Here is a 5835-nt window from a genome sequence, read left to right on the forward strand (position 1 = left end):
AACCTTGTCTAAATTGACAACAACCTGATACTTTTTATTTGTCATTTTGAACAATCAATGGCAAAACAGTGGTACATAAGGATGTATGTTTCCTTTAATCTTTCCAGAACCGAAACCTTGTATATTGATTTCATTGACACAAGGTCAGATCTTACAACAGCACCAATTCATATAACTTGAAGTACATTCTACAATCAACAAAAACTACATAAGCAATATCTAGTTGGAACTTGCACATTCCAGTTTCTTCTCTTCCAGTGACACACGCATAATCTGCAACCTTCTCTCTTTTGATTTGGTTAAACTGCACTTCATGTTTCTTGTCGAATTGCAGAGAGTAGTAGGCTGGAGTGTCTAGCTGTCTATAGTCCTCTCCCTGCAAAACTGAACAAAATTCAGACTTTCACAAAATTCAGAACAAGAGACGGCAGAACTGCTACGCTACCATGTTCAATCTTGTACCTCGTCGATCTGGTCCAGCTGGGCGGGGCTGAGAACATCCAGCTCGCCCCACTGCACGTTCAGGAGATCAGCTGGAGGGGATGAGATCATCCAGGCCGCCACCAAGAGAGAGTACGCCGCGCTAAGGTCGAACACAGCGCCGCCTCGCCGCCTCGGAGGAGCCGGCCTTGACGCTGCTGACGATGAGTACATCACCTCCCCGCATCGCACGAGCCAGCAATGGCGCATCCAACGAGGAGGAGGCCGCTGTAGGGGATCTCGCCGCGTCGGGCCGGCGCTGCAGGGGTTGCCGCTCGCCCAGCCGATCTGTGCGAGTCCGTTGTCGCCTGGGCGTCGGGCCATCGCCGGGTGGTTGGGAGAGAAAGGGATGGGATTACTTTTTTTTTTCCACCGCAAGTTTTTCTCGTTCTCGCGCGGCCTCGTTTCTTTTTTCGTTTCCTTCTTTCTCGCGCGGGCTTTCGCGGCCACGTCGGATCGCTTCCTAGTCATCACGTAACCTTACGTAAAGCTACATGTGCTGGGTGAAAACAGAATTTATTTCATCAAACAAAAGACAAACAAACAAAAAACAAGAGAGGGTGGGCATGTGCTAGGATGAGGTGGCTCTGATGTCATAGTTAGAGGAGGTGGCTCTGATGTCATACTTAGATGTGATAAGGTCGACGGCTAACGGCGCGGCGGCGCCATCCGGCCGGGTTCCATGGCGGCGCGGTGGCCCCGTTCGCCGGAGGAGCGTGCCTAGGCCAGAGGCCGCGCGCTGCCCCGTCGAACGGCGCTAGCCGCATCGCGCGCATGGCACAAGGCGGCGGAACGACGGGGCGATGGTTGCCCGTGCCGGGGCGACATTAGGAGGCGACGACGTGCGCGGTGCGGAGGCCGCGCATCGTGATCGTCCAGCGCAGCGCCTCTGTTCTTTCCGCACGCCGTCCCGGGAGACGGTGGTGTGGCGCCATCAGCATATTCGCACGGCGGCAGGGCCGTGGGGACTCCGACTGGTCGGAGATGTCGAGCGGGGTAATCAAGGTAGGCATCCCGAGGCCAAGCATTTCGGTATTGTTCATTTTACGGCTCGAAATTGGGGAGAAAATCTTAGGATTAGCTTTTCATGATTTTGGGGGAATTTGACATTAGGGCTACTGAAATATCTGCAATTCCCCTCTTCTCTATGCTAACCGGGCCCAAAGGTGCTAATTTTACAGTAACATGATTCGTATCTTGACATAGTTGCACCAACCGAAAAGATCAAAGCATGAGCGCGATTAGTGAGCAGAGCAACGTAATTCTTCCTGAGCCCAAATGTAGCCAGGCCTTAACTGAATCTTAAGGTTAGCATAGTAGTAGCTTTCACAGCCTGTTTGGGGAGACCAAATTACAAGAGTAGTACACAAAGGAAAAGCAGTAGGCTCAACTACCATGTAAAAAGGAAGATTTAAGCAGAAACCAAACTTAGCAACTATATTATCTTCGGATTTTGCTGTCCTGCAATAGCTTGAAGTAACCTTGGCACTGGAGGCGTCTCAACTTCAGACAGACACTCGAGAAACTGCACCACCTCACTCATCGTCGGTCAACAATTTCGCTTCGCCCAACAATTTCGCATCCACCAGACTTGCAACGTCTCCCTCAACAAGACTGCGCGCAACTCGCACCGGAAAACATCCTTCATGAGCACCATCTTGGGAGGATGCTTGCTTGCTGGACTTCCTGCTGCCCGATACAATCTCTAACAAAACCATCCCGTAGCTGTAAACATCAACTTTTGATGTGATGGCAGTTCCGCCAATCCATTCGGGAGCAAGGTATCCAATGGTTCCTCTCATGGTAGTAACGACCTGGCTGAAGTCCCTTCCCAGAAGTTTGGCCATTCCAAAGTCCGCAACCTTAGGGGTGAAAGACCCATCTAGAAGTATGTTCTCTGGTTTGATATCACAGTGTATGATGCAGTCCCGACAACTTGAATGCAGATAGGCTAGTCCTCTGGCAACCCCAAGGGCTATTTTGTACCTGGTAGCCCAATCCAACACCATGCCATTGCTTTGGAAGAGATGGTGATCCAGGGAGCCATTGGGCATGTACTCGTACACAAGTAACCTCCTGTCACCTTGGCAGCAAAAGCCAATCAGTTTAACCAAGTTGACATGCTGGACGACTCCGGTTGAGCTCACCTCAGCCCTGAATTGCTTCTCCCCTTGGCGGACTCCATCAAGCCTTTTCACTGCTATGGCTGTCGAGTCACTCAGCGAACCCTTGAATACTGAACCAAAACTGCCGGCCCCCAACTTCTCTAAGAACTTTTTTGTTGCATACTGTAAATCGGTGTACCGAAATGCGATGATCCCCATGCCACTCTGAACATCATCACTGTACTGCTTCTTTTTTATCTTCCAAATCATCAGCAGAAATATCAAAACCAAAGCGGCGGTGCTTGCACCAACAGCAGCGCCAATGATCAGTCCCCTTCTATTGGTTTTACTGCTTGGCACTTATTTTGCAGCGAGGCGAAGGTGAAGAACACTGTTACCTTGTTGCCGAACATTGAGCAGCTTGTCGTGCCAAATGGAACAGGCACCTTGATCATAGGAATACGCAGTGCATGAGCAGCTTCCCAGGCACGCAAGTGAGCATTCATCTGCAGTTGTGGCCCTCACAACGTTCCTGGCATTAGCAGGAAGTGAGTGAATTGCAAAAAACCACCACATTTGAGGTTTCATCTGCGGAAAACCACCAGGTCACTAATCATTTGCAAAAATCACCGCGCATTCAGTAAACATTTTGCAGTTTGCACTGAACAGGTGCTTTAGCCCATTTAATCACTTTCTGACATGTGGGGCCGAACTATAAGGAGCTGATTTGGCAAAATAATCACACACAGAACCCTGGTAGATTTTAAAAAAAGCAATCAGCCCCCTGGACCATGCCCAGCAGAGCACGGCTCCCGTCGCCGCCGCCGGAAGACGCCCGCCGACCGGGCGGTCGCGGAGATGAGGAGGAGGTGGAGCGAGGAGGGCGGTCACGGAACTGAGCGCGCCCCAGGGTCTTTCTTCACCGACGACGGGCGGCGCCGGCGGGATGGAGGCCGCCGACAAGCACTGCGCGGTCCGTCCTGGCCCTGCCGTCCGACGTGCGCTTTCACCGCCGCGTGGTGGCCACCATCGCGCATCTCTGCGTCCGAGCCGCCGTGCAGGCCTGAGCAGCCAACGCGCGTCTGAGCCGCTGTGATCACGCCCTAGCCGTCGTGTTGCTCCGGGTCGCCGCGCAGCGCGATGCCGCGGACAAGGCCGCCATGCCCGCGGGCACCAACAACTCCACCGCATGGACCTACAACCCGGACGCGCCACTCAACTGCTCCGAACTTCGGCGAGGACGAGCTCCTGCGCGCCGCGGCCCATCCTACATAGCCTCATGTCTCGGGAGGCGGAACCGCTGGACTCGCAGGTGGTGTCGGTCGCCGTCGTCAACGGCAGCGGGGAACCGTCAGCGCCGTTCGTACTGGGCGGCACATTCCGGAGCAGGCTCGCGCCAGGAGCGTGAGGTGGGCAGGCTGCCGGTCCCGTTGCTCGCCGTCCAGGTCACGCTACTGGCGACAGGGGGAGACGACCAGGGGCGGCGAGGGGGAGGGGCTTGATTGCTTTTTTGTTTAAGATCCAGGGAGGTATATGTCAATTTGTTGCCAAATCCGCTCCTTACATTCCGGCCCCCACTCGTCAGAAAGTGGTTAAACGGGCTAAATCACCTGATCAGTGCTTTTTGCAAAATGTTTACTGAATGCGCGGTGATTTTTGCAAATGATTAGCGACCTGGTGGTTTTCCGCAGATGAAGCCCCAAATGTGGTGGTTTTTTGCAATTCACTCACAGGAAGTTGGACAGAAGTCATAGGGTAGAACTTATCTGTCTCACCGCCGACTCCGCTACTATTGCTGTTGCAGTAGAGTGGAGTATTTCTTGCGCATCCAGCCGACCGATCACCAAGCTCCCAGTCTTGAGGTGACCATATGGAGTAGCCCTTCATGCAGCTGCAGGAGGGGGACGGGACATCGCTGCAGACCGTGAAAGGGCCACAGGTAGCATGGACATCGCACTGAGATTTCGGCACCGTGTAGACGGCTTGCCAATCTTGTGATGACCCCTCGAACCACAAGAGCACCTTCATTTGCCCGGAGACGTCCATTATGCCGCGTGACAGCACTGTCGGATCCTCAATGGCATACTGGACGTACTGCTCTTCTTTGTTGCTGGTGAATTGAAGGGAGAGCCATTTCTGACCCACGCTCTCCGGGATGTTGCTGAAGTATTGGCCGCCCCAGTCCCCGCTCGACCAGTATTGCTTGGACGAGTTGAACATAGAAACACTGGAAGTATCACCATTGTGGCCAGATAACTCGTAAGAGTACATGCTGGGAGTCTGGTCAATGGCGTTCTTCCTGGAGACGAGACGGCGGTTCAAGCCTGTGGAGTTGTTCCAGCCAATCTTCCCACCCTGGAGAACAGTGTCGGTCGGGTGATCGTAGCTTTGCCAGAAAAAATTGGACGAATTGGACGCGCCGCTGCCACTGCGGAGAACAAGGTTTCCTTTGTCGAGGAGAGCGGCGACGGTGGTGTTTGTCGTGGCGTTCGCTTTTGTGGACCAGACCGTGGTGGCCTGGTGGTGGACGGCAAGGTTGCCGTCACGGGAGAGCACGAGCTTGCACGCCGTGAGGTTGGCGATGGGGTTCTCGCCGTTAGCGACCCACACGGGGGTGAACTTGGGGACCGCAGATCCCGAGGTACCACTTGGGCGTGCCGTCGGAGAAGTTGCTCCCGGTCTGGAAGAAGCCGAGCGCGAACCTGCCGTTGCTGGACACGAGCTTGTCGCGGCCCGCGAGCTCTTGGCTGGGCGAGAGGGTGTCTGTGGCGGCGTGGCACGGAGGGAGGGTGGGCAGGTGGAGGGTGATGAGCAGGAGAAGCCCGAAGACTGCCGAAGACATGGCTAGATGCATGGAGGAAGAAGACGAATAGTGGGAAGGTGCTTCTCCTACGGTTGGAAATGGCGGTGCCCCTTATATAGAACCACTAGAACCCCAACATGGTGACCAAATAATTCGTTTCTCATACACATGCACTGGCTGAGAAACATAGTGGCCAATTGGCTTATGGAAAAGGTGGGCTGGTACTTTAGCCGCGTTCGATGTACAGAGGCACAGTTGGCAAGTGGCACGCGTGGGTCATCCATGGGAACCGAGTGGGAGGGTTGCCGGAGACCGCAGGGTCGGGTCAGTGCAATGCATGCGCGTGGGTCTTGGTCAACGGCTGGTAGCAGCCGTTGGGTCCTCTCCTGCATATGTACATACCTAGTGGCGCCAGTGGATCATAACAAGACACTTCTATCAATCAAT

General features: G+C 54.1%; 1 pseudogene; it reads right to left on the reverse strand.

The window, feature by feature from the left end:
• Positions 1-1724: 1724 nt before the first annotated feature.
• LOC120961870 (G-type lectin S-receptor-like serine/threonine-protein kinase At2g19130) lies at positions 1725-5454 on the reverse strand (annotated as a pseudogene).
• Positions 5455-5835: the final 381 nt, after the last annotated feature.

The sequence above is a fragment of the Aegilops tauschii genome, chromosome 2 (genome assembly GCF_002575655.3).
Source record: "Aegilops tauschii subsp. strangulata cultivar AL8/78 chromosome 2, Aet v6.0, whole genome shotgun sequence".
In the NCBI taxonomy this organism is placed as follows: domain Eukaryota; kingdom Viridiplantae; phylum Streptophyta; class Magnoliopsida; order Poales; family Poaceae; genus Aegilops; species Aegilops tauschii.